At 45.9% G+C, this 27,079-nt stretch overlaps 1 protein-coding gene across 2 annotated transcripts in view; it reads right to left on the bottom strand.

Annotated features, from left to right (window-relative positions):
* The window catches only part of POLDIP3 (DNA polymerase delta interacting protein 3), a 137,725-nt gene that overhangs the window by 109,755 nt on the left and 891 nt on the right, over window positions 1-27,079 (bottom strand). The window lies entirely within an intron of this gene.

Below are 27,079 nucleotides of genomic sequence, written 5' to 3'. Positions count from 1 at the left end.
AAACTCCTGAATTAAAAAAAATGGAGGATTTGTGTTTATTCAATTTATATTGCACAGTGATGAAGTCGTATCACATCACTTTTTGCTTTAGCTGGCAAAAAAATGGGGGGGGGGGGGGGGGGGGGGGGGAGGCGCATGTGCAGATTGAAATCATGGCTCAATATCATTTAGAGACATCAATGAGCCAGCATTTCATCTGCACATGTGCCTCCCCAGCAGCAGGAAGACTAATGAAGACTAGCCGGAAAATTAATGTGAGCATGTGTCACCAGTGGCAATCCCGGCGCAAAGTGTCAAAGAGGAGGCAGTGACCCATCATTCAAACACCAGAGGCAGGTGTAGGGAGGGGAACAAGGTAAAGACCCAGTGTACAGCCTTGCCCCAATACACTGGAACTAGAAAACGTTAAACGTGATTAACCCCTTAACGTCCACTGACAGATATATCCGACATTGGACGCCTCACCATTTGAAGCTAGCTCCGGCAATGAGCCCGCACCTTTTCTGGCACATGACAGCTGATATGATCAGCTGATTTGTGCTCCTGACAGCCGTGGGTGAAATCGCGAATCAAGCGCGGCTGTTAACATGATAAATGACAGCGGCATTTAATATGCATGCGCAGGAAGCGCGTCATTACCTCCTCCCATCGGCGCCCATGTCACATGACCATAGGGCACTGATGGGTCAGCATGACAACCCAGGCTCTGCAAGAGACCGCTGGGGTTGTCATAGCCAGAGAGCTATGAGCGCTGCCCAGTGGTCGACGATCATAGCAAGTGAGCATTTCTGCTATATAGAGCAGGGCTACAGCCATGTTCTATGTAGCACAAGTGATCGGATGATAGCAGATTCTAGTCTCCCATGGGTGCTATTGAAGTAAAAAAAAAATGTTTAAAAATATTAAGAAATAAAAGTTCAAATCCCCCCCCCCCCCCCATTCAAAATAAAATTAAAAAGAAAAATCAAATATACACATATTTGGTTACGCCGCGTTCAGAATAGCCCGATCTATCAACATATAAAAAGAATTAATCGGATCGGTAAATGGCACAGCGAGAAAAATAAAAGTCAAAAAGTCAGAATTACATTTTTTTGGTTGCTTCAACATTGCATTAAAATGCAAAAACAGACGATCAAAAGTTCGCATACGCACCAAAATGGTATCGTTACAAACGTCCGCTCGTCAAGCAAAAAATAAGCCCTGACCCAGCCCTATATCACGAAAAACGGAGGCACTATGGGTCTCGGAAAATGGTGACTTTTTTTAATTTCTTTTTACAAACTTTGGATTTTTTTCACCACTTAAATAAAAAAGAAACTAAACATTTTTGATATTTGAACATACAATGACCTGGAGAATCAATGGCAGGTCAGTTTCAACTTTTAGTGAACATGGTGAGAAAAAAAAAATCTAAAAAACAAATTGTGGAATTGCACTTTTTTGCAATTTCACCGCACTTGGGAGTTTTATTCCCGTTTTCCAGTACACGATATGGTAAAATCAATAATGCCATTCAAAAGTACAACTTGTCCCGCAAAACACAAGCCCTCACATAGCAATATTAATGAAAAATAAAGTTATGGCTCTGGGAAGAAGGGGAGCAAAAAATGGAAACGCAAAAGCTGAAATACCCCTGGGCCCGCTGTCGGGGTGAGAGTGCATGGCAGATGGGATTCACATATCAAGCACTTTATAGGTACTTCCTTTCACTTTTCATGTCTTTGGATAGACTTTGAATTTCTATATATTGGCACTGTTTGCATCATGAACTATTTAGCAGCCATTTATTTATGCACTTTACACTTTGTTTTTGCTGATTTTCAACTCAATTTATATATATTTGCACAGCTTGCATCATGAGCAAGTCAGTAGACTTTCTTTAGGGTACCGTCACACTTGGAGAAGCACCAGCGATCCCGACGATACGACCTGGTAGGGATCGCTGGTGCGTCGCTATGTGGTCGCTGGTGAGATGTCAAACAGTCAGATCTCACCAGCGACGCAGCAAGGATACGGAACGATACGACGGTCGTTGTGACCTTGTATCTCAGACCTGTAGTATTGAGGTCGTTCGTCGTTGTCCCTGTCAAACACAGCGATGCATGCTGGCCAGCGGGACACCAGCGATCAAAAAATGGCCCAGGACATTCGAGCATGATCAGCGACATCACAGCAGGGGCCCGATCGCCGCTATGTGTCACACGTAGCGAGATCGCTGTTGCATCACAAAATCGGTGACCCAACAGCGATCTCGCTATGTGAGATGGGGGCTTAACTCTGCACTCCGATTTCTTATCGAGATTTGGCTTTTTTCTTTAATATCCTTTAATTTTTGATGCATGTCTACATTTTGCACTTTACATGCCATTCATTATTTGATATTGATTCAATATCCTGTTTTCTAATTGAAAGTTGGTTGTTTATTGAGTACTCTAATTGCAAAAAAAAAAAAAAAAAAGTTTATACTTACCTTGTGTTCCCATGCTCCTGTACTTTCTATTTTTGTTCCAGAAGCTTGATCCAATATTATTTTATTCAACTTTTTATTAAATATTAAGACTTTTTTAATCTTCATATTTTGCAGTTTATCATCATACCTCTATGTATACATTGTTGAGGTTGTGCATATAGATTTTCCAATTATAAGGCACAGAGGAATCACAGAGGACGTTGGTACAGTCAGCAAGGTACTCCCTCACCATCTTCCAAAACTTTGCACTCCTTGTGAGAGTACCCCATGCCTCATGGCCACTGCGATGGGAGGGTCTGAGAAAACTCTCCCAGAACTTTGTCAGTGTTACCCTGCCTCTGCTGGATTAGAGTTGTGTCTCTCTCGCCTGTACTCCTTGGTTGTCCAACAAACTGTGACATCAGCCGCCAGCGTTTTCAGATTGCGGCATTCAGATGGTGCAGTACCAGAGGGCAACAAGGGCCCTCTGGTACTACACCATTTAGTAGACCTGTCTGCCTCTGGAATAAGAGATAGAAAGTTCTCCTTGTAGCGTGGGTCTAGAAGTGTCACCAACCAGTAATGACTCACACCCAAATTTTTGAGAATGCGGGGGTCACGGGAAAGGCAGCGTTACAAATTCAGCCATGTGTGCCAGACTGCTAACAGGCAAGACTCCTGTGTCCTCACCAAGAGGATGACTGACCATGCTTTCCTCCTCCTCACTGTCCTCAGGCCATCCATGCTGAACAGACGGTATGGCAGTTGTGGTTGTAGTACTGTCTATAGCGCATCAAAGTAGCTCCTGTTCTTCCTCTTCCTCATTGTAACTCAATCTACGTTGGGATGAGATTAGGCTGGGCTGTGTGTAATCACCCTGCATACCAGGGCTGTGGAGTCGGAGTCGGAGTCGTGGAGTCGGAGTCGGTGCTCATTTTGGTGGAGTCGGAGTTGGAGTCGGTATAAAATGGACCGACTCCGACTCCTAAAATATATAATAAATTGGGTACAGTAGTTCAATGCAGGATGTGCTGAATATTTTTTCATAGGAGTTTGGGAAAGTTATGAAATGTCCTATAAATGGCTGTTATATTCCTGATCTAAGGCTACATTCACACACAGTGTTTTTCCTGTGATTTTTGAGGATACGTTTTTCAGCTGCAAAAGCTGATCATCTTTTTAAAAAACTGCATCACCTGAAAGGTTTTTGAGCTCATAGATAATGTTTTCAATAGCAAAAGCAGATTAGAAATCTGCTCTATCCATTTATCCATATCTGTCTATCCATATCGTATCTGTACCAAAAAGAATGAAAACCGGGTAGTACACCAATATATAGTCTGTTCTATCTAAATATCTTGATTATTGGATCATAAAAATGATTAAATGTCTGAGGTTCACATTGTATTACAATAAATTTTTCACTTAAATATAAGCAATATGTGTCGGAGTCGGAGTCGTGGAGTCGGAGTTGGAGTCGGAGTAAGGGAAATTGAGGAGTCGGAGTCGCAAGTTTGGCTTACCGACTCCACAGCCCTGCTGCATACTTCCCTTGCTCCATCTCATTGTGCTCCCCTTGCAATGCATCCTCTTTGATTGTGAGCAGAGAGCGTTTCAGAACACAGAAGTGGGCTGGTAATGCCAATTATGGCATCAACGACGCTCACCATCTTGGTGGAGCCCACAAATGACAATTTTTAGCCCACATACAGGTGAGGCGTGTAACGGAGATACCACACTTTAAAATATGTGGCCTGTATTTTGTTTTAGAACAGAAAAATAGTGTCTATAACTATAACTAGGCTAAAGCCCCCATTACACACTGCGATATCGCTAGCAATATCGCAGAAAAGTCACAGATTTTGTGACGTTGCAGCAATATCGCTGTATATGATACTTACCTCCGACCGGCTCCCCCGCTGGTTATCGCTGATCGCGCAAGAAGCTGCTGGACCATTCCTCGTCGGTCACTTCCTGCGGCGCTTCCTGCTGTGACGAGCGACGCGTGGAGCCGGGAGGACGCAGGATCGCCGCGTCTGACAGGTAAGTAGCGATCCCCGTCCCCTGCGATGTCGCTGGTGAGATCTGCCTGAGTGGCAGCTCACTAGCGACCACCTAGCGATGCACCAGCGATCCTGACTGCGTCATATCGCTAGTCGGTATCGCTGGTGCATCGCTAGGTGTAACGGTACCCTTAGACACAGCAAAAACATTTCAATGGAGCAACAAAAATGCCACATTTTTTAGCCCACAGATAGGCGAGTCGTGTGACAGATACCAGACTTTAAATTATCTGGCAGTTTTGTTTTTTTTTTTTTTTTTTTTTTAAAACAGAAAAATAGTGTCACTAACTAGCCAAAAAGACACAGTGAAAACAGTTCAATATAGGCCTGAAATGCCATAATTTTTAACCCACAGATAGGTGAGGTGTGTGACGTTGATGTCACACTGTAAAATATGCGGCCAAGGTATTTTTATATTTTTTTACAGGAAAATAGTGTCAAAAACTAGGGTAACACAGCAAAAAAAGTTGAATAGAGGCCTCAAATGCCACAATTTGTAGCCCAGATAGATGAGGTGTCTCTCGGAAATACCACACTTTCAAATAACTGGCCTGTATTTTTATTTTTTGGCCAGTAAAATTGTGTCAATAAGTAGGCTAAGACACAACAAAAAAAATGGAGGCCTGAAATGGCACAAGCGCAGTGATATGCAATCTGTGTGACGGACAAGACCCTGTGGAAAATATCTGCCCTGGATCTAAATATTTTTTTTGGCAGCAAAATGGTGTCAAGAAATTGTATAAGACACTCCAAAAAATTTTTTTATACAGTACCACAAAAAAAAATGGCAGAATTTTCTGCACACTCAAATGTGTTGACTGGGAGACAGGCAAACCCGTTTAAAATAGCTGGATTTTCACGCTGTACTATGAAAAGGATCTGGCTGTATTCTGCAGTGTCAAATGGAGAAAAAAAAGGGGGCTCTGGATTGCTTTGGAATAAAAGAATCATGATTAAGATGCAAAAAAAATTATTCCTGGCCACTGATACATGGGGCTAGGTATATATGTAATAGGTAGCAGAAGCAGACCGTAATGGAATGGACCTCCTGATGTATGCAATGATATCTATACACCCACATACACTGCCTGCATGCCATGCACTGATATGTATATAGCCACATACACTTCCCTGCCTACCTAGCACTGCAATCTATATACCCTGTAATTAGTCCGTAGGACTGTTGGTTTAGCTGGATTTGTGGATTCTATGATGGTACAGTTGTGGCCAAAAGTATTGACGCCCCTGCAATTCTGTCAGATAATAGTTTCTTCCTGAAAATGATTGCAAACACATTCTTTGGTATTATCTTCATTTAATTTGTCTTAAATGAAAAAACACAAAAAGAATTGTCTTAAAGCCAAATTGGATATAATTCCACACCAAACATAAAAAAGAGGGTGGACAAAAGTATTGACACTGTTCGAAAAATCATGTGATGCTTCTCTAATTTGTGTAACTAACAGCACCTGTAACTTACCTGTGGCACCTAACAGGTGTTGGCAATAACTAAATCACACTTGCAGCCAGTTGACATGGATTAAAGTTGACAACCTCTGTCCAGTGTCCTTTTTTGTACCACATTGAGCATGGAGAAAAAAAAAAAGAAGACCAAAGAACTGTCTGAGGACTTGAGAAACCAAATTTTTAGGGAAGCATGAGCAATCTCAAGGCTACAAGTCCATCTCCAAAGACCTGAATGTTCCTGTGTCTATCGTGTGCAGTGTCAATAAGAAGTTTAAAGCCCATGGCACTGTGGCTAACCTCCCTAGATGTGGACGGAAAAGAAGAATTGACAAGAGATTTCAACGCAAGATTGTGCGGATGTTGGATAAAGAACCTCGACTAACATCCAAACAAGTTCAAGCTGCCCTACAGCCCGAGGGTACAACAGTGTCAACCCGTACTATCCGTCGGCGTCTGAATGAAAAGGGGACTGTATGGTAGGAGACCCAGGAAGACCCCACTTCTTACCCCGAGACATAAAAAAAGCCAGGCTGGAGTTTGCCAAAACTTACCTGAAAAAGCCTAAAACGTTTTGAAAGAATGTTCTCTGGTCAGATAAGACAAAAGTAGAGCTTTTTGGGCAAAGGCATCAACATAGAGTTTACAGGAGAAAAAAAAGAGGCATTCAAAGAAAAGAACACGGTCCCTACAGTCAAACATGGCGGAGGTTCCCTGATGTTTTGGGGTTGCTTTGCTGCCTCTGGCACTGGACTGCTTGACCGTGTGCATAGCATTATGAAGTCTGAAGACTACCAACAAATTTTGCAGCATAATGTAGGGCCCAGTGTGAGAAAGCTGGGTCTCCCAGCAGGACAATGACCCAAAACACACTTCAAAAAGCACTAGAAAATGGTTTGAGAGAAAGCACTGGAGACTTCTAAGGTGGCCAGCAATGAGTCCAGACCTGAATCCCATAGAACACCTGTGGAGAGATCTAAAAATGGCAGTTTGGAGAAGGCACCCTTCAAATATCAGGGACCTGGAGCAGTTTGCCAAAGAAGAATGGTCTAAAATTTCAGCAGAGCATTGTAAGAAACTCATTGATGGTTATCGGAAGCGGTTGGTCGCAGTTATTTTGGCTAAAGGTTGTGCAACCAAGTATTAGGCGGAAGGTGCCAATACTTTTGTCTGGCCCATTTTTGGAGTTTTGTGTGAAATGGTCAATGTTTTGCTTTATTCTCTTTGTGTTTTTTCATTTAAGACAAATTAAATGAAGATAATACCAAAGAATTTGTGATTGCAATAATTTTTAGGAAGTAATTGAGTATTATCTGACAGAACTGCAGGGGTGTCAATACTTTTGGCCACAACTGTATACCCACACTTATAACCCTCCCTCCCCCCCAATTCTGATCCTCTCTTGTTGCAGTGTCAACAAACAAATGGAGAAAAAAAAACATATGCTCTGGTTTGCTTTTGAATAAAATAATCAGGATTAAGATGCAAAAAAATTATTCCTGGCCACTGATACCTGGGGCTATGCATACACGGTCAATATATGTAATAGGCAGCAGCAGACAGTAATGGAATGGACCCTCTTGATGTATGCAATGAAGTATGCCACATACAATGTCTGCCTAGCACTGATATCTATATACCCACATACACTGCCTGCATGCACAGATATGTATATAGCCACAAACACTCTCCTGCCTACCTAGCACTGCAATCTATACACCCCGTAATTAGTCCGTAGAAGGACTGTTGATTTAGCTGGATTTATGTATTCAATTATGGTTATGGCAGCTCTCCCTACACTGGTGATTTTGGAGCTGACTGACGAGCAGGGCAGCGCCAGGTCTGATAGAGACCTGATGACGATGTGCGGCCAGCCAATCACTGTAATGCCACAACCAACATGACTGCAGCATTACAGTGCGTGGCAAACAATCCCTGCATGTTGATTGGCCCTCTAACGCTGGGTTCACATTGCATTAATGGCAATGCGCTGATGGCATCCATTACATAGCGGCAACAACGCTATGTAATGGATGCGTTAGCGCACCCATTGACTGCAATTATGTAGGGCATCGCTAACGCATGTCATAATCGGCATGTGCCGTCATTCTGTGACGGACCCTCGGACGCGGCCTGCAGCGTTCAGGGGTCCGTCACCGCTAGCGCAGATGGAGCATCTGTGCTAGCGTAATCGCATAACGCAGTCTTTACAAGGCACTTGCGTTAGTGCAGTCCGTTTAACGCATGTGTTGAACGGACTGCACTAACGCAATGTGAACCTAGCCTAAGAGCGCCAAACATGCAGGGCGGGGACTCGAACTCCCGCCGAACAATCCTGGAAATGCTCGGCACTCGCCGAGCACTACAGAGTATGCTCGCTCATCACTAGTCGTAACCTAAGCTACTGCAATGTCCTACATGAGGTAAGAGATATTGCGACTCTGAAGAAATATACTAAATTTCTAATTAGAGGTATTTGCTATTACACCTACTACACCTTGATGTTGTGTGACTCATGGAGCTCTGAAAATAAAATATCAGAAGATTCCACAGTTTGAATTTGTTATTCTAACCACGTAACAACTTCCAATACCCATAAAAAACAGAGATCATTAAAGGGAATCTTTCACCCTATTTTTCACCTATCAGCTGCCGGCACCGACATCAGGGGCTTATCTACAGCATTCTGTAATGCTGTAGAGAAGCCCCAGATGTAACCTGAAAGATAAGAAAAAAAAAATTTACAGAATGCTGTAGATAAGCCCCTCATGGCGGTGCCGGCAGCTGATAGGCGAAAAATAGGGCGACAGATTAGCAGCGGTTTTGGTCCTGTGGATCCGCAGCAGTTTCTGCTGCGGTGTACGGTACCATTAAAATCAATGAAAAATGAAAACCGCTGTGCAGACAGTGCAGATTTTTCCTTGCGGATTTACTGCGGTTTCAAAACAGCAGCATGTCAATTCTTTGTGCGGATTCCGCTGCCGTTTGGCACCTGCCTCATGGCAGGTGTCAAACCGCAGGCTAAACCACAGAAAAACTGCAGATAAACCGCAGGTCTTTTGACAAATCAGTGCGGAAAAATCCGCAGGACAATCCGCAGCGTGTGCACGCACCCTAACAGTTCTTATTCCCTCATTGCAGTTTTAAAACAACAACTGGTAATAAAGGAATAGCACAGCGGCTATTCCCGTAGGTGTCACTGTACATGTATCAGACCCAGCCAGTTTTGCGAGCGATCAGGGCCGATTAACCCCTTAAATACCGCTGCAATCGTGATAGCAGTATTTAAATTGTTGCAAGGGGGGGTCACAAGTAAAGGTGAGAGAACCTTTCAAGGTTCGGCTTGCCGAATGATTACACGTTCGACTAACTGTTAGATGAACGTACCCCCGAGCCCCATTGGATTCAATGGGAGGCAAAACCAAACAGATACACAACAGCTTAAGGGGTGATAAAAAGCTTCCCAAACAGCTAAAATTAGGGGTAAACACCATGAAAACTGGTGTCAACCCACACAAAATTTGCCAATGGCACAGCAGCAGTCAGCCATGGACAATGCATGAGATGTTAGGGTCTGGGCCAGCATTTACAGCTTAGAATTGAAATTTCAATGAGGACCTGGTGGTTATTGGAACGGTGGAAGCCTTCTTAGCTGGGAGCCATGATACCTCATACAACACCTCCATTTATTTTTTTTCCAGCCACACTCAGACGCAGGGCTGTGGAGTCGGTAAGCCACAGTTGCGACTCCGACTCCTGGATTTTATCAGGCTCCGACTCCGGCTCCGACTCCTTCATAAATGGCCAATTCATAACAACAAATTTACTGTTGTAAAATATTAAACATCGTGCTTATTCAGTTTCTCACCATCATATAAGTAATCAGACCACTTAGAGCAAAAACTACAGAATACAATTAGAATATAGCAAATAACTTTTATAAACTTTTCTAAACTGTAAGTAAATATGCAATAAACACTTATGCAGTTAATAAGAAGAAATCTATAAATTTGTCCTCAGAAAAAAGTATTGCCTCTGTCAGATCCTCCTTCATGGATGCCCTCAAATCTGATCTAATTATTTTGAGAGCAGAGAACAACACCTCTACACTAACTTGTGTTTGTGGCAAAGCAGTAACCACTCGGGCAACATCTCTGACAATGTCAGGATACAGAGGAATCGCTTGTTGCACTGTTATATTTGATGAACGGTCAAATTTCTCAATTTCTTTTAGTGCACATGAAAAATTCTGCTGAAATGTACTGGCTGTGTTCCTTGATGGGGATGACTCTTCTATGCGGGAACGCTTTGCACGGTCCTTGTGATCCAAATATTTTTCGAAATTAAATTCTTCATCAGTTGATGATGAGGGTGAAGATGTGGCAGGACGACCAAATTCTTCTTGTTCCTCCTGACAGTTCTGCAACCCTTTCATCCTTACTGCTATTTCAAACAGAGCTTCTTTTCCTTTACTTAGCTGTTGATCATCTAGAAGAATCCGATGCATTGGGTCTACATAAACAGCTGCCAAAAGAATGTTATTTTGTAATAGTATCTCCTCTCTCCGTTTCATTGATGTAGCAATGCCACTTGCAATTAACCCTCCTCTTTGGGACAGGCGAAACATCAGGTTCTTCCACTCCTTTAAGAAAATACCTGGAGTTAAGTCCTCTGCTTGTAATTTTTTAGTCACTGTAAATGGGTGCTCTAGCAATTTTTCCAGCTCAGTCACCTGATTCCACTGACTTTCATTTAGCATCAGTTGAGGGTTAGCCATGTCTACAAGAAAGGTTTTCAGTTCAACCAAGCGCTGAATCATTAAGTACTGCCCCATCGTGTGGCTTGATCAATAATTGCCCCTTTTCCAGCACGTCTCTTCAAAATTGAGTCAACTTTAGGGGTTCTGGCAACAGTAGCCAATTTTCTCACCTTGCCAATCAGTGCAGCAGCATGTCCTTCTTGCAGACTGTCTCTTATAGCCAGCTGTAGCGTATGCACAACACAGCGCATGTGATGAATGAAAGAACATATTGACACAGTTTCAACAAGATCATCTAAACTATCATGTTGCTGTTCATCTGAAGCAACTTCAGTTTGCTCCTCAGTTACAATACTGTGTTCCTCTATTTCAAACATTTCTGTGTCTGTGGACCCAGAATGTTCTTCTAGCTGCTGGTCACCATCATTACTCTCATTCATTAGCTTAATAGTACTTATCATATTTGAAGCATTGTCAGTTACGACAGAAAGAACTTGCTCTTTTTTAAGTTCATAGTCTTACAGAACCTTTTCCACCAAGACCTGGAGAAACTCACTGGTGTGATGAGCTTTGGTGTCTTTTACTGCCAATGTCTTGGTAACTATTTCATTTTTGTCACAAACAAATCGGACATTAATGGCAAAATAGTTCACTCTGTGACGTGTGCAGGCATCCATTTTAAGAAACAGAAAGCGTCCCTTGAGAGTTTTTTTTAAGTTCTTCCTTTTGTTTAAAAGCTTCTTCGATTACTAATTTTCTAATACTCTCTCTCTCCAGAGAAACACCAAGCTTGCGGGCCATTTCCCCATTCAGACACATAAAAGCTGGTCGTGAAAATAATGAAATAGGCACACTATCCTTTACAACAAGCTCTATGATCTGTTTTTTAAATGTATCTACTGTCATTGTCACAGTAACTTTGTCACTGACAAAATATCTTGCAACTGATGGCTGCAAAGTTCTCTGCTCCTTTGTTTGGCTGGAAGAGCTGGGCACTGGTTCATTGGTTTGGATGCAGTCTTTCTCATCCACTGCTTTCAGTACTTCTGGATGAAAGCGCTGTAAATGTCTCTTTAGATTAGAAGCTCTGGTAGGATAATTTTTATCTTTGCCTGAATATGCAGTCATCTTGGCTTCACAGCATTTGTTTTCGTCTGGATCATTTGTCATACACTGACAGACATAATGTTTTCTATCTTGAGTGATGGTGAAATGTTCAAATACAGCTGATTTAATGTGATGCTTCTTTGACATTCTCAGGTTTTTAATTCTGCATTCACAATCCAAATGACAATTGTTTTTCCTAAAAACAATTGTACAAAATTATTGCCAGGTCGTACAACTGATATAGTGGTCAGTAATACTGTTATTATTCCTCATGTACTCACAGTTAACTGATGCAAAGTTTGTTGAAAGGATAATACTTCTTACAGTCTTCCTCTTCTGAGTAGCAGGCAGCTGTGAGATGCTTGGAAGACGCACACCTAGTATGATCTAGTCTAGAGGAGGAGCTTTACTACTAAGAATTTGCAACACATTTTCACTTTCAGTTTCATACATTGTAAGTAGGGGGTTGGGGCAGCATGAGGTTAGCCAAGTATAAGATTAGATAAGGGCAGTGGAGAACAGTGACACACAAGTAGTAAGAAATGTCTCTATCTCCAGCAGAACTGCTTATCACTGTTCATAGTTTTATAGAACATATATATTTGAGTAACATTTATAAAATTCATATGAAAGTTCAATTATGAAATATTAATACATTTTTTTTTAAAGCTGGAGTCGGAGTCGGTACATTTCTACAGACTCCGACCAAAACTAACTCCGACTCCACGACTCCGACTCCACAGCCCTGCTCAGACGGCAAACAAACAAACAAACATCAGTTTCATACAGTACTATTGGTACTGTAGGGCAGCATGATGGCTTAGCACTGCATCTTTGCAGTGCTGGGGTCCTGGGTTCAAATCCCACCAAGGACAACATCTGTAAGGAGATTGTATGTTCTTCCCGTGTTTGTGTGGGTTTCCTCCGGGGTCTCCGGTTTCCTCCCACACTCCAAAGACATAATGATAGGGAATTTATGGGGACAGCCATGATAGTGTCTGTAAAGCGCTGCAGAATAAGATAGCACTATATAAGCAATGAATAATAAATAAAAATACGTACGGAAAGTATCAGGTAGTTGACGGAAAGTGAGTGCAGAACTACATGTCTGGGAGCCCTACTTACACAGGCAACCCACCAGATGGAGAAACAACTTGGAGTCTCCACATTTCAAAAAATGTAATTGTCACAGCACAAAAGTGGCATCAATTTCCATAGAGTAGAAATAATATAATGGGCCTCTGACACCCCTTCCACTACAGGCAACCCCCCCCAGATGGAAACCCAACTTGTGGTCTCCACATTTCAAAAATTGTTTATAACATCAGAAGCAGTAGCAACAGCAGGCACAGTAGGAGACATCGACTGCAATGCGAGATCAATACATGACACTAAAAACAACACCATCGCCCAGTCTGCTCGATGTGCAACTGGGGTGCAAAAGTCATTGGAGATACATGACTTGTTCATTTTGATGAAAGATAGGCGATCTACATTTTCAAGGTACAGCCAGATGCGCCTATCTGTCAGGACACCATCAGCGCTGAAGACACATTCTGAGAGAATGCTAGCTGCGAGGCATGACAAAACCTCCAAGGAAAGCTCAGGCCACTTCTATTTTTGAAGACCAAAAGGCTCCAAACCCCCTACTGATGGCAGTACAATAAAACAAAAAAAATATATATATATATCACTAAAATCCACACTCAAAAAGCAGAATTTGTGATAAAACAACCAAAAGTACACAATTGGCATCTCAATATCCAGAACTGGCACGTTATTTATCCTGTTTGGCGAATTCCGTGTCACTTTTTCATCAAACTTAACCACAAAAAAGTGAATAAAAGTTCAAAAAGTCATATGTCAAAAAGAACAGTATAAATGAAAACATCAAACAACCCCGCAAAAAAAAACCAAAAAAAAAAAAAACCAACAAGCCCTAACACGGCCTCTGTATAATGATGCAAAAAGTAATTACATTTTTGTAAAATAGTTTAATCTGTAAACGGAGCAAAGAATAAAAAATTATAAATCTGGTATCACTGTAATCGTTCCGACCCGATAAGACAGATTTGTTTATAACTTTTACCACATGGTGAATGGCGCAAAAATTAAAAATAACTGAATTGTTGGGTTTGTTCATTCTGCCTGAAAACTCTGAAGAAAAAGTGATTAAAAAAATATTATGTACCCCAGTACAAAAAAAACTGCAACTTGTCCAGCAAAAAATAAACCCTAATACAGTTCTGTTTGCCAAAAGAAAAAAAGTTACAGCTCTCAGAGTATGGCCAAAAAAAAAAAAAAAAAAAAAAAAAGCATTTTTACTGTGTGATAGCAACAAAATCTAAAAAGATAAAACGAAATAAATCTGGTACTGCACTGACCTGAAGAATAAATCTGCCTTATTATTTATATAGCACCATTGATTCCATGGTGCTGTACATGAGAAGGGGTTACATCAAAATACAAATATCACTTACAGTAAACAAACTAACAAAGGTAGACTGGGACAGAGAGAAGAGGACCCTGCCCTTGAGGGCTTACATTCTACACTACAGGAATCACTTATACCGCATGAGGAATGGCACAAAAATAAAAGAACTATTCTCATACTGCTATTTGTTCCTTATACCTCCCAGAAATCGTAACAACCCTCGACTCATATTTATCCTTGCGCTCTCCACTGAGCGCTCACATCAGTGTTCCATGTAAATTCCCCAAATCCGCAATTCAGACAACACCCGGGACAGAACCACTCACTTATGAGGGAGATGGAGACACTTTGGACTGGTCTGTGTTCTGGCGGTGTCCCATCATTTGAGGCATGTTTTTAGCGCACAAGTGTGGGTGACCACAGATGTGTGCATGCCAAAGAAGATGGACACCAGCGGAGCAGACACCAAACTGAGTGTCTCCATCTGCCTCGAGATGGGTGGTTACGTTGGGGGGTTTCATCTGAACCACATCTTGTGTAGAACACAAGAATGTGATTCAGCCTTATAATGGAAGCGATTGAAATACATAATGTACCCCAAAATGTTACCAATAAAAGCCCTTATTTATCCCATACAAAACCAGCACCCACTCAGGTCCGTCACCTGTCACTGGAACTATAGGCGGTTCCCACATTACTGGTAGAACAAAGTCTCTGGAAAACCAACATGGCTCCTCCCACCCCAAAAGAAATCCATAAAGTTCTGTGCTCCCAAATACAAATTTCTTCTCCTTCTGAGCCCCACTGTGCCTAAATCACAGTAAGCGGCCACATGTTTGGCATTATTGTAATGGAGAGAAGGCACTTTATCTAAGGGTGCCTATAGCCAGAAGCACAAGGTGGGTACAGTGCATGGGGGCGTTAAAATAAAGGGGGGGGCTATACACTGTATGGGGATACAATGTGTGGGTACCTGACTGGCAGAGTTACAATCCTCCAGAATAAAAGCTTGGCGTTGATGTTAGTAAATAGTCCCTACAGCTGTACATGAATTCATTGAGAGGTGCAGTTTCTACAATGGGGGGGGGGGGGGGGGTTTCTGCTGTTCTGGCACCTTCGAGGCTCCGCAAATGTCACCAGTAGTGATGAGCGAGTATACTCTTTGCTCGGGTGTCCTCCGAGTATTGTGGCATGCTTGGAGATTCAGTTTGATGACGCAGCTGCATAATTTGCGGCTGCTGGACAGCCTGAATGCATGTGGAGATTCCCTAACAAACAGGCATTCCTCACATGTATTAAGGCTGTCCATCAGCCGCAAATCATGCAGCTGCATAGACAGAAACTAAATCTCCGAGCACGCCAAAATACTCGGAGACCACCCGAGCAACGAGTATACTCATCACTAGTCACCAGTAAACTAGTCTAGTAAAATCTGTGCTTCAAAAGACATAGCGCACCTTCCTTCTCAGCCCTCACGTGTGACATGGGGCAGCACCATATTCAACAGAACTTGTGCAATAAATTGTGGGGTCTAGTTTCACCTATTAACCCCTTTCTGACATCCGATGTACTATTCCGTTCATGTGACTTGGCACAATTTGACCATGGATGGAATAGTACATCATCACGATCAAACAAGATCGCAGCATTCCGAGAGCTGGCGCAGGGCTGACAGGCAGCCCCTTTGCCTTTGGATCGGAGACCCCACGGCGTGACGTGGGGTCCCAATCGTTGCCATGGTGAGCGGATGTCGTCATGGCGACATCCAGCTCACCAAAGCTAGGAAACTTGTTGCTCATGCGCAGCGCATAATCAGCAAGTCTCCCTGTGTCAGTGCAGCACTGACAGCTTCTATCACATGCAGTTGCTGCTTCTTCTGCATGCTATAGAAGCAATCAGCTTGCAAAAAATGATTGTCCCATAGTGGGACTAAGTGTAAAGTTAAAAAGAAGTAAAACAATTTTAAATTGTAAAAATATTTTTTAAAAAATAATTTAAAAATCTACATATTCTATCACTAAATAAATATTTGAATGAAAAAAAGTCTAAACAATTGGTACACATTTGGTATCACCGACCTATAAATCTGTCCCACTAATTAACCCCTTTTAGTGAACACCATAAAAAAGGCAAAAAACAATACTTTATCATACCATCAAACAAAAAGTGGAATAACACGAGATCAAAAAGACGGATATAAATAAACATGGTACCACTGAAAACGTCATCTTGTTCTGCAAAAATTGAGCCCCATACAGCTCCATCAGCGAAAAAATAAAGTAATAGCTCCCAGAATAAAGTGATGCACAAATAATTATTTTTTCTATAAAAGTTATTATATAAAAGCGCCAAAACATAGAAAAAAAATATAAATGAGGTGTCTATAAATCGTACTGACCCAGAGAATAAAACTGCCTTATCAATTTTATCGCACAGGGAACGGTATAAACGGTTTAACAGTGACAGCAGGAGCGGCGGATGGGAGTATTCTGCCACTCCTGTGGTGTAAATAAATGTGGTTCCCCCTATTTTTGATAACCAGCAAGAAAAAACAGTCAGCTGGGGGCTGCAACCCTCAGCTGTCAGCTTCAGCAAGGCTGGTTATCAAGAAGGGGTCCCCAGGCTGTTTTTTTAATTAAATAATTTAAAAAAACGACGTGGGGTGCCCCCTATTTTTGAAAACCAGCCTTTCTAAAGCAGACAACTGGGGACTGGTAGTCTCAGGCTGGTAAGGGGCCATGGATATTGACCCCCCCACCCCACCCCCGCAGCTGCCCAGAAAAGGCACATCTATTAGATGCACCTTTTCTGGCGCTTTGCCCGGCTCTTCCCACTTCCCCTGTAGCGGTGGCAAGTGGGATAATATCTGCGGGGTTGATGTCACATTTCACATAAGTTTGGGGGTCACATTTATCCGGTGCTCTACGCCGAGCTCTTACTTTGGGGTTTCCATCTAAATCACTGAGTGATGTGATTCAGATGAAACCCCCTATGGATCCATTCACTATCAGAGTTAGGGTACCGTTACACCTAGCGATGCACCAGCGATCCCGACCAGTGATATGACGCGGTCAGGATCGCTGGTGCATCGCTAGGTGGTCGCTAGTGAGCTGCCACACAGGCAGATCTCACCAGCGACATCGCTGGGGACGGGGATCGCTACTTACCTGTTAGACGAGGCGATCCTGCGTCCTCCCGCCCGGCTCCACGCGTCGCTCATCGGCGCCACAGGAAGCGCCGCAGGAAGTGACCGACGAGGAATGGTCCAGGAGCTTCTCGCGCGATCAGCGATAACCTGTGGGGGAGCCGGTCGGAAGTATTACATGCAGCGATATCGCTAGCAATATCGCTGCTACGTCACAAAATCGGTGACTTTACAGCGATATTGCTGGCCTCTGTAAAGCGGTGTCCTTTTCAGAAGTGCACAAAACTGTGGCCGATGGCACTTTTATGCAATCCTAAAAAGACGGACAACGCCAGATCACAGGTCCTATGGTGTCCACAGTGCCTTCATCTGCCTCATAGGGAATTTTTTTGCCAGTGATTCTGTCTGAATCAAGTATTTCACAGCTTTACACAGAAACCCCAGTGTAAGCACTCGGCATAGAGCACAGGATAAATGTGCGCCAAGCCTTACTGCAATCTTTGGGAGGCAGAATGAAAAAAATTAACAGCAGGTGAAGAATTGGTTCTATATATTTTTTACGCCATTCCTCATACAGTGTAAGTGATTAGGCGACTTTATTCTTCGGGTTGGTGCGATTATAGCGATACCAGATTTATATCGGGTTTTAATGTTTAACAGCTTTTTATTGTGAACACTAGTTTTTACACCACCACATTTTGAGAGATATAATTTTTCCATATTTTGTCCAACAGAGAGTCATGTGAGGGCTTGTTTCTTGCGGGACGAGTTGACGTTTTTCTTTATACCATTTTCGGGCACATGACATTTTTTTGATCGCTTTCTATTCTGATTTTTGGGAGATTCACCAAAAACCGGGTTTATACTGTGCATAGTGTGGTAATATTGGTAAGGCAGTTTTATTCTGCGGGACAGTATGATTATAGCGATACCTCATTTATATCTTTTTTTATGTATTTGTGCTTTTACACAATGAAAACTATTTTATAGAAAATATAATTATTTTTGCATCACTTTATTGTGAGAGCTATAACTATTTTTCTGCTGATGATCCTGTATGGCAGCTTGTTTTTTGTGGGACATGACATTTTCAACGGAACCATTTTTATTATACATCTGTATTTTATTGGACTTTTTTTTCGGCGATATGATAAAGCATTTTTTGCCTTTTTTTACTGTGTTCACTGAAAAGGTTAACAAGTGGAAAGTTTTATAGCGCGGGTCATTACGGATGCGGTGATAGTACCAATTGTGTGTACTTTTATTTTTTTTTTTTATTTACATAAATTAGAAAAATATATTTTTTGTTTATTTAGGGATTTTTTTTTAAATAATTTCACACTTAATATATATTTTTTCCACTATGGGACATTACTATTGTACATCAGATCTCTTATCTGATACTCTGCAGAGTATCAAATCAGGATATGACCGGAAAGGAAGCAGACGCTCATAAGCCACCTTCCCTGGAGGACCCGGAAGGACGCCGCGGCCTGGTGGAGGCGTGCTGGGAGCCCCCTTCCTTGCATGATACTCCTCTATCAGAGGGGTTAAATGCCCGCGATTGGTGCCAACACCGATTGTGGGCGTTGCTGCGGAAAGTTAGCTGTCACAGCTGACACCCGCACGCGATCACCGCGGCACTCATCGTGAGGCCGCGCAATCGCCGCACGTACTAGTACTGCTGTTTGCAGGAATGCATCTCCCGCAAAGCAGGACTAGTATGGCGCATGTCGGGAAGGGGTTAACTTTCCTCAAATGGAGGAATTGACTGTATGGTAAAGGAGTTTTTATACAAGTGGGGTGTGCACTATTGTAATGAAGAAGTGAATTTGTGGAGGTAGGTTTTCGGAATGCCTTGGTTACCAATTTACCATCCTGTACTGAAATCTTAACATCCAGAAACATGGATTTTTGTGAGTACTCACCGTAAAATCCATTTCTCCGAGGCGCTCATTGGGGGACACAGAGACTGTGGGTGTGTGCTACTGCCGTCTGGAGGCTGTCACTAGGCATACAAAAAACAAGTTAGCTCCTCCTCCGCCACATACACCCTCGCCCCGATAGCGGGCGGAAACCAGTTTAGTCCAAACCAGTAGGAGAACATCCATAAATTAGCCTTAACGCAGAAAATCATATGTCTGAAAAAGGACCACCCTACATTAAATAAGGAATTATACTAATTAAAAAAAAAAAACAAGAGCCAACTGGCTATCAGGGTGGGTGCTGTGTCGCCCAATGAGCGTCTCGGAGAAAAGGATTTTACGGTGAGTACTCACAAAAATCCATGTTTCTCCTTCGTCTCATTGGGGGACACAGACTGTGGGAGGTCCTAAAGCAGTCCCTGGGTGGGAGGACAACTCACCGATCCAAGCCGCATGCCCTCCTGTCTAAAGGTGTGCCACTGCTGCTTGGAGAATTTTCCTACCCAGGCTCACATCCGACGAGGCCTGAGTATGCACATTGTAATGCTTACAAAAAGTGTGCAGGCTGGACCAGGTTGCTGCTTTGCATACCTGCTCTGCCGAAGCCTGGTGCCGAAGCGCCCAAGAGGCGCCCACTGCCCGAGTAGAGTGCGCCCCTATCCCTGTTGGAATAGGTGCGCCTCTAATACGGTAAGCCTCCTGAATAGTTAGGCGAATCCATCTGGCTATGGTTGACCGTGAGGCTGCGAGACCCTTCCTGCGCCCTTCGGGAATCACAAACGAGTCCGTCTGGCGAAAAGGTGCTGTCCTTGACACGTACCTCCTGAGAGCTCTTACCAGATCTAAAAGTGGAGCGCCCTTTCCACTGTGTACTGGCGCTGGACAAAACGAAGGCAGAACAATGTCCTCATTAATATGGAAAGAGGACACGACCTTCGGCAGAAAAGGCGGCGGTGGTCTAAGGACTACTTTATCCTTAAAAAAAAGTCAGAAAAGGAGCTCTGCAAGATAATGCTCCTAACTCCGAGACCCGCCTAATGGAAGTTATGGCTACCAAGAATGCAACCTTCCTGGAGAGATATGCCAATGAAATTTCCTGTAACGGTTCAAACGGGGCTTCCTGTAGGACACCCAGGACCAGGTTAAGGTCCCAGGCGTCTATGGGTGCTCTATAGGGGGGCACCAAATGAGAGACCCCCTGAATGAACATCCTGACCTGCATATTGGTAGCGATTTTTTGCTGAAAAAGGACCGACAAGGCCGATATCTGCCTCCTAAGGGAACTCGGCGCCAACCCTGCATCTAGGCCGGACTGCAGAAAAGCCAGGATGTTGGGGACCGAAAAGGATAATGGCGCAACCCCGTGTTCTCGACACCAATGAAAGAAAACCTTCCAAGTGTTATGATAAATCCTCGCCGAGGCCGGCTCCCGGGCGCTAACCATTGTCGCAACCACTTCACGCCCAAATCCCGCCTGGGTCAGAATCCAAGATTCAACGGCCATGCCGTCAAAGCCAGGGCCCCTAAGTTCGGGTGGCAGATCGGCCCCTGAGACAGTAAGTCTGGCCGTTCCGGTAGACGCCAAGGCACGTCTGCGAGGAGCTGCACTAGATCCGCGTACCATACTCGACGGGGCCAGCAGAATTGCCGGGACCCCCTCTGTCTTGATCTTTCTGATGACCCTTGGGAGAAGCGGCAGTGGGGGAAACCGGTATGGGAGCCGAAACTGGCTCCACGGTAGGACCAACGCATCCACCGCGATTGCTCGCAGGTCCTGAGACCGAGCGACAAACGTGCCCACATTGGCGTTCTCCCTGGACGCCATCAGATCCACTTCTGGAGTCCCCCATCATTGGCAAATCTGCTGGAAGACCTCGGGGTGAAGGGACCATTCCCCGGCCGCCACTCCCTGCCGGCTTAGGAAATCTGCTGCCCAATTTTCCACCCCTGGTATGTGAACTGCTGAGATTACCGAGTGGTGCCTCTCGGCCCAACGGAGCACATGCTCTATCTCGCGCATGGTTGCCCTGCTGCGCATGCCCTCCCTGGTGTTTCACGTACGCCACTGCCGTGGCGTTGTCTGACTGAACCCGGACTGGGCGTCCTGCTAGCAAGTGCTGAAAACGCTGCAGTGCCAACCGCACCGCTCGAATCTCCAACAGGATGATCGGAAGACGAGCCTCTTGAGGCGACCATTGCCCCTGGGCCGTGTGATGCCGGAAGATTGCCCCTCAGCCGAAAAGACTTGCATCGGTCGTGATCACCAACCAATGATCTGGGGAAAAGGCTTCCCCTGACGAAGAGAGGAGTCGCGTGTCCACCATTGAAGCGCCCGTCGAACCTGAGAGGGCAACCTGCACTGATGATCGAGGGAGAACGGACTCCCGTCCCAAGCCGCTAAGAGAGCATGCTGCAGGGGACGGAGATGAAATTGAGCAAACGGAATTGCTTCCATCGCCGCCACCATCCTTCCAAGAACCCTCATCCCGAACCGGATAGTGTGAGGGCCTGGTTGTTGAAGACTTCGGACTCCCTGCTGGAGCGCCCGAGCCTTGTCCTGAGGGAGAATTACCAACCCTCGGGAAGTGTCGAAAATCATCCCCAGGAATAGAATCCTCTGAGCTGGGGTAAGGGATGACTTCTTCCCGTTGATCAACCATCCTAGGCGAGATAGTGTATCCAGTGTGATGCTGACATTCTCCTCGCAAGCCCGAAAGGACGGCCCCTTTACTAAGAGGTCGTCTAAGTACGGCAAAACCACTATGCCCCGAGAATGTAGAACGGCCATGACGACCGCCATCACTTTCGTGAATATCCTGGGGGCCGTGGACAACCCGAAAGGTAGGGCCACAAATTGAAAATGCCGGCCATCGATTGCAAACCGAAGGAACCTTTGATGCGGGGGAAAAATAGGGATGTGCAGGTAGGCATCCTCGATATCGATCAAGGCCAAATATTCTCCGGAGAGATTCCATGCGAAAACGCCTGACCCTGATTAACCTGTTCAGGAGCTTTAAGTCCAGAACCGGCCTAACTGTTCCGTCCTTCTTGGGGACTGCGAACAGATTGGAATAAAATCCTTGGGTCTTCTCGCACTCTGGTACAGGGACAATGACCCCGTTGCGCCGTAACACCTCAATGGCCCCTAGCAATGCCTCTGCCCGGGATTCCGTTTTGGGAAGCCGGGAAAGAAAAAATCGTCTTGGTGGATCTTTGACAAACTCTATTTTGTACCCGGAACACACTAATTCTGCCACCCATGCGTCGCGCGCCACCACGACCCAGACGCGGCAGAACCTGCGCAGACGTCCGCCTACTCTGCTGTCCTCGGGTACTAGATGCCTCGAGTCATTTCGCTGAGGGCTTCTGGGACCTGGCCCCCCTTGATCTGGGCGGGCGGCCCCGCATCCTACCCAGCGGGTTGGTTCTATACGTGACCTGACGCTCCTTGTCTTGGCTATAGCGAGCTGGGGCGGAGGTACTGGCCGCTGCCATCCACCCGGGGGTGCGAAATGCTCGAAAGCGCGCCTGAGGTTGGCGAAAAGGCGGCCTAGTCTTTTGCTGTGGAAGGAAGCTGCTTTTTCCCCCTGTAGCATCTGAAACGAGCTTGTCTAATTTCTCCCCAAATAGCCGATTACCCTGAAAAGGCAGGGAAGTCAAAGACTTGTTAGAAATAGAATCAGCCCGCCATAACCTTAACCACAAGGCTCTCCTAATGGCGATTGCATTTGCTGCTGCTAGAGCCGCGCCATTAGCCGCATCCAAGGATGCATTAATTAAATAGTCACCCGCCATTGCGATCTGACTTGCTATCTCAGCCACTTCCGTCGGCAAATCTCTATCCTGTAGGACCTTGTTTAAAGAATCTGACCATGACATCATGGCTTTGGCTACCCACGTTGCCGCAAAAGAAGGAAAGAGCGCTGATCCCGATGCCTCATACACCGAGCGAGCTAAACCTTCTATGAGACGATCCGTGGGGTCCTTAATGGAAGAACCGCTAGGTACTGACAACAAGGACCTTGAAGCCAGGCGTGACACTGGGGGATCCACTACCGGAGATTCCGCCCATTTTTTTACAAAGTTCCGATGCGAACGGATATCTCGTTTCCAGCGTTTTTTGTCCTGAAAAACGTTTGTCTGGACGTTCCCTATGCCGCTGCACTATATCCTCGAACTCAGGATGAGTGCTAAATACTCTATGTGGTCTCCTGGTCTTCTTAAAGGATACCTTATGACCTGCGGTTAGGGAGACATCATCGTCAATACCCAGAGTCTGATTGACTGCTTCAATAAGACTGTCTACCGTCTCCCGGAACCCCAGGGTATCCAGGTCCAAGGATTCTTCCCAGTCATCACCTGAACTCTGCTCGCTCCCAGAAAATGGTGACGGTGAGCGAGATGCCGCACTCACGGATGCTGAGGCACCGGAGGGGCCTGGAGACGCAGTACGGGCTCTTTTCCAGTGCGTCTGCCTAGAGAGTGCGGGGCCCCTGGAGGCCGGAGGCTCTTGTGATGTGGATGAACCCTCCCAAACAGGCGAGCCGTCGTCTCTACCCCTATCCGGGGCCTGAAGGGTCTCAATCGCCTTCGTGAGTGAAGCCATGGACCGAGAGAGTGATAACGCCCATTCTGGGGGATCCAGACCCCTGGGCTCTGTCGCAGGGGAGAGCTCCTGGGCGCGTTCGGAGTCGCAGGCTTCACATAACTTAATAGTCTGCGCTCGTGGGAACATAACCCCACAGGAAACGCATGTGGCATAAAGGAACGTGTGCGTTTTTCCTTTTCCAGACATACTGCTGGCGTCAGCCCACACACAAAAAAATCCCTTAAAGGTTTGGGGGGGTAGGAGGAGGGGGAGAAGGGTACCCTGTAGTGCCCTAGTGTGGCTCCGGGACGGGGGTCGCACTTACCCGCTCCTGCGTGCCTCTCCCCGTGCTTTAGTTCGCCTGCTGCCTCACTCCTGGTAGGCTGCGATTCTTCTGTTATTGTGGCCTACCCTGCCTTGCCGCCGGGTCCTCAATTTAATCCGGCGCCCGCCCTGGAGATGGGGGGCGGCGCCGGAAATGACGTCACGCGCAGGGCGGCGCTTCCGCCCGCGGCCCAGGCCGAAGCCGCGGGCTAAATTTAGAAACTGTCCGCCCGACCGCTACCCCGGCCGCCCGCCTCCCCATGCCTTGCTGGTGACGGGGGGCGGCGCCGGAAAAGACATGCGCCCAGTGCGGCACTTCCGCCCGCGGCCCAGGCCAAAGCCGCGGGCTAAATTAGAGCCGGTCCGCCCGCTTGGCACGCCGGCAGACCACTACCTCGGCCATCCGGCTGCAGCTCCCCCCACTTCTCCCGGACCGCGCCAATACCCGGAGGGAGGCGAACCAGGTTAGAGGCGCGGAGGGAGGGGGGGGGGTGAGGGAAGGGGGGGGAAGCGTGCCCCAGACTTCTCCGAAAACGCTGCTCAGGGCCCTCCACTCGCTCCAGCACATACCTGAGGTACTCTGTTTAAGACGGTGCAGGGACCCTAGCTCCGACCGCCTTGCAGGGGCGAAGAAAGGGACCGTCTGCCGCCATGCAGCACCGCCGTCATGCGTTGGTGGAATCATGGGGGCCGCACATACTAGTCTTGTGTCTCTGTGCAAGCCCATGGTTTCAATACCTAGGGGTGGACAGGGCTAAGTCTGGCATAATGTCGCGGGAGAGGAAACGTGGAGGGACACTCGCACGTGGTCGCCCGTTGCTGGTTTGGGGAAATCGGATTGTTTCAATAGGATGCGTTGCCCCTCTTATCTTCATAAAACAAAAAACAAAGAAAAAAAATAGATGTCTGGGGTAAAGTCCCAGATATGTCCCTCGGTGCGGGAAAGGACATGCAGAGGCGATACTCAACGCGTGCTCACCCGTTGTTGGTTTGGGGAGATCGGACCCTTTCCGTCACCCCTGTCTCATCTTCATGGTAAACTAGAAAAAAATAGTCTGGAGAGATCCAGACTGCGTGTGCCTCCATAAGACACTAAGCAAAAAACTGGTTTCCGCCCGCTATCGGGGCGAGGGTGTATGTGGCGGAGGAGGAGCTAACTTGTTTTTTGTATGCCTAGTGTCAGCCTCCAGACGGCAGTAGCACACACCCACAGTCTCTGTGTCCCCCAATGAGCCGAAGGAGAAAATTTACTTCTGAACCCCCAAAAAGGGACGTGAACAAAATATTCATATAATTTACAGTATTCAGATGAGAGCTATAGAGTTGGAAAGACAAACCTCCAACGTCTCAATTACCCTGAGTTCTGGCTCCAACTCCACAGCCCTGCCTCACTACGGAGCATGTACATAAAGTGCAGCACAGATTCATCTCCACCCCGACTCCAAAGCACTGATCACTACTGAGCATGTACATGAAGTACAGCACAGATTCATCTCATCTACAACTCCACAGCACTGGTCACTACTGAGCACGTACATGAAGTACAGCACAGATTCATCTAATCTACGACTTCACAGCACTGGTTACTACTGAGCCTCTACATAAAGTGTAGCACAGATTAATCTCCATAGCAATGATCACTACTGAGCATGTACATAAAGTGCAGCACAGATTCATCTCATCTACGACTCCACAGCACTGGTCACTACTGAGCATGTACATAAAGTGTAGTACAGATTCATCTCATCTACGACTCCACAGCACTGGTCACTACTGAGCATGCACATAAAGTGCAGCAGATTCATCTCCACAGCCCTGCCTCACTTCTGAGCATGTACATAAACTGCAGCACAGATTCATGTCAACTAAAAGCCGAGATCCTTAGATCAGGAACAGAACAGACATTTATAGGAAATTTCATAACTTTTTCAAATTATTACGAAAACATTTCCAGCACATCCTGCACAGAGCTACTAAACCCAATTTGTTCCCACAGCCACAGAAAAGAACAAATACTTTTCCTCACTAGTGAAGTCTACACTTGTCTGTTTACAAAGCTCTTGTACTTGGGAACCAATCACTGCTTCTAGGGTCGGTGGTAAGGATCAGGCCAATAAGACATCCATGCTCCTTCACACCAACACGGACATGCCACAAGCTCCACTTTCATGGCTTTAGCCATCTTTCCTCTCCACCAATGATCACTGCACATTAGTCTGGTCTGGCTGACAGAAGAGCAGGCAAGTGTGACTCCTTATGTTCATGTATTCTCCAATGTGTCCCCTGTCCAATCTACGTACAATCTGTCTGATGTGAACATTTCAAATCGGTGGCCCACGTCTAACCCCCTCAGCCCCAACCGGCGGCCCACGGGGCAGCTCTCCCCCTCAGCCCAGACAAGAGATCCACGGGGCAGGTCCCCTCCCACCACCAGAGGCCCACAGGGCAGGTTTCCCCCTCGGCCACGACCAGAGATCCCCGGGGCAGGTCCCCTCCCACCACCAGAGGCCCATGGGGCATGTCTCCCCTCAGCCACGACCAGCAGCACACAGGGCAGGTTTCCCCCTCAGCCCAGAGATCCACGGGGCAGGTCCCCTCCCACGACCAGCAGCACACAGGGCAGGTTTCCCCCTCAGCCCAGAGATCCACGGGGCAGGTCCCCTCCCACGACCAGAGGCCCGCGGGGCAGGTCTCCCCTCAGCCCAGACCAGCAGCACACGGGGCAGGTTTCCTCCTCGGCCCAGACCAGAGATCCACGGGGCAGGTCCCCTCCCACGACCAGAGGCCCACAGGGCAGGTCTCCCCCTCGGCCCAGACC

The sequence above is a fragment of the Dendrobates tinctorius genome, unplaced genomic scaffold, assembly GCF_039654945.1.
Source record: "Dendrobates tinctorius isolate UK_male_01 unplaced genomic scaffold, ASM3965494v1 ptg000094l, whole genome shotgun sequence".
NCBI classification, from domain to species: Eukaryota; Metazoa; Chordata; class Amphibia; order Anura; family Dendrobatidae; genus Dendrobates; species Dendrobates tinctorius.
Note: the sequence above shows the minus strand (reverse complement) of the source record. Positions and strands in the feature narration are given on the sequence as shown.